The sequence below is a fragment of the Carlito syrichta genome, unplaced genomic scaffold (assembly GCF_000164805.1).
Source record: "Carlito syrichta isolate Samal-C Ts95f unplaced genomic scaffold, Tarsius_syrichta-2.0.1 Scaffold306131, whole genome shotgun sequence".
NCBI lineage: Eukaryota > Metazoa > Chordata > Mammalia > Primates > Tarsiidae > Carlito > Carlito syrichta.
Genome location: NW_007250227.1, coordinates 53,418 through 56,048, shown reverse-complemented (window position 1 = coordinate 56,048; position 2,631 = coordinate 53,418).

Below are 2,631 nucleotides of genomic sequence, written 5' to 3'. Positions count from 1 at the left end.
TGTGTGTGCCCACCTGTTACCATAGAAGTACTCAGGACACACAGAGAGCAGGCAAGGATCTTCTCATAAGATGTGCATCCTTTTGTCAGTCAAGAATTGCCCTTTAGTTTCCTCCCACCTTGGTAAGTTGACGGTTGATGTTCAGAGTTTACATTGAGTTTTCTTTAAATGTTCCCAGGCATATGATAGATTTGTCACACATAAATGTGGCCCTGATTGTGGAGTGACTCCTCAAGGGAGAGCCAGACATCTGCTGTGAATACACTTTGGAATTCTTCAAGGAAGCTCCGACTGGCCATAGAATCCCCAGGAGTGGAAGTCTCTCCGGCTGCAGGCTTGCTAACTGTTGTCCAAGCGCCAGCCAGCCACAGGGTTGATCCCAGAAGAGCTGGACTTAGAGGAGCAGCAGGCTGGAGTTGGTATTAGATTGCTTCAGGTTCTGTTGCCACCACCATGAACTCCAAGTTTCTCATTTTCTTTTGTTTTCAAAGTTCTTGCAATGCATGTAGACATCGTTCTTCATGATCTGACTGTATGATCGATCACAGTGACTTAGATTCAGGAAAGAACATTAACATCACAAATTCTAAGTATTTTTCACAGCAAAGAATATTTGATAATGGTTGCACTTATCTTCAGTGCAGGCTAGGAAAAGAGTTTTCTCAACCAAGCTTAACTTGAGTCATCTTCTCAGAAAGCCCTCAAAAGGCTCTTGTAAAAGCATAGATTAAAATTCGGGTGATTATTGATTGACGTTTGCATATCCTGGAAAGCCAGGGTATGAGTGGGTGGTTGGGAGTGGTGCCGATTGAACGGCGGATTCTGCTTCTTGTCACTATCTCAAAAGCACCAATTGGGTGTTCCTAGTTTCAGGGTAAACATACCTACTCCTTTCCCAAACAAGGCAGGCATGCTGGACAAGCCCATGGCACGGCCTCGGCTTAGAGCAGGGGTCTGTGATGCCTCAGTGGCAGCCCTCTGACCTCATTCCCACCGCCTGAGGTGGAGGAACAGCTTGAAGGTGGAACAGACCAATCTTGTTTTTTTCCCGTTTTTAAATGCAGCCCGAGGTGGCATATTAATGTCACTGGCTATATCTGACGTGCTATGGGAACCTGGTGGTCATTACTTTGATTGCCTCCTGTTTTTGAAGGCCACTGGAGCAGGAACTACCCTGTCCTTAAGCAGAAATTATTCATCCTGGCGTGCCGTGGCCCATGGAGTATGGTGTGAGGATGACTGTCTTTCAGGGACAGCATAACACAAAACACAATGTGTCTTGTGTCATTGTTGAAACCGTATTTTCTAGTTCTGGTAGGTTCCTTTAGGTGAGGCTTAATGCTCCATGAAAGCTACCTGTTCTGGGCAAACACTGGAAAAGTGCCTTACTGTATTTCTGCTCATGAAAGAGTTTCACTGTTTTGGATATATTCTAAAGTGGACCTCAACTATTTGAGCAAATAATACTAGGGCATACTCAGACTTTTTAGCTGTATTTTATACCTACGATTTCATGTAACATTTACTAATAGAATTAAGGAAAATAGAAGCCTGTTATCACTTATGCCTCTGGAGGGAGCGAACCCTAGTCCTTGTTAGCTTCTCTAAGGAAGGGGCTAAGGAGATGGGTATGAGACTTGAATCATCTATTTCCACGGTGACATTTTATATGACTTTTTCAAATTCAGTTACCAAAACAATATTAAAAACTGAAGGAGGCCTTTCCAGGCTCTGTGAGCCTTTCTGTAGCTTTAACTCTAAAATGACGTTGTGTGCTTAAGAGTAACACTGCAGGGCATTGTTGAACAGTGGGTCCCAGGAAACAGTGGCACTTTGAGTATGTGCTAGAGCCCTGCAGCTATAGTGCCACCACCCCTGCTCCAACCCACCGAATGTGGGGTCGTAGGTCAGCCTTGCCTCACGATGCCCGCAGGAGGGTGTCCAGGTGACAGGTCTGTGTGCCTGTCTGCAGGTTCACACGGCTGTCACTGCCCGCTAATTTCTTCTTTTAGAGACAAATGTGTTTGTGTATTTAAAAGTGTGGCTTATCTGTCTCAGTCCACAGGGAGCTGTGTTGGAGTGATGACTTTGTTAGTCCATGAGCTCTGATTAAGAGAAGATCCAAACCACGCAGTACCACTGGGCAATGGGAAGGCTCACTGACTTATTTTATTATCGAGGACTTTTTGATGCAATGAGATGATTAACAAATTTTTATCACTTTCTGAGGTAGTCTGAGTGTGCTGTGGTTTTAAAACCAAAAAATCTGCTGTTGTCTCTGAAAAGTAGGCATTGAAACATACTATTTTCTAGTTAGTGTTAACAGAATTAGTCATGTTTGGGCACCATTGTTCAAGACAGACTTCACAACCACTGTCAGGTCTGCTTTTGGTGTTGTCTGAGTACGACACAGGCACCCAGGGATGTGTGTGTGTGTCTGTAACTGTCCATACACGCACAAAAGCAAGCCTTCTCTAGTCAATGAAAGATGATCGGCACAGCCCGGCCTATCGTAAAGCACCTGGTAGAACGGCCAAACACAGTTTGGCTGCTCTTAAATTACACACGACCATTGAAATGGACTTACAGTGCCAGGCCACCCCAGTAATGAAAGGTCAGTGTCCTTCAAGG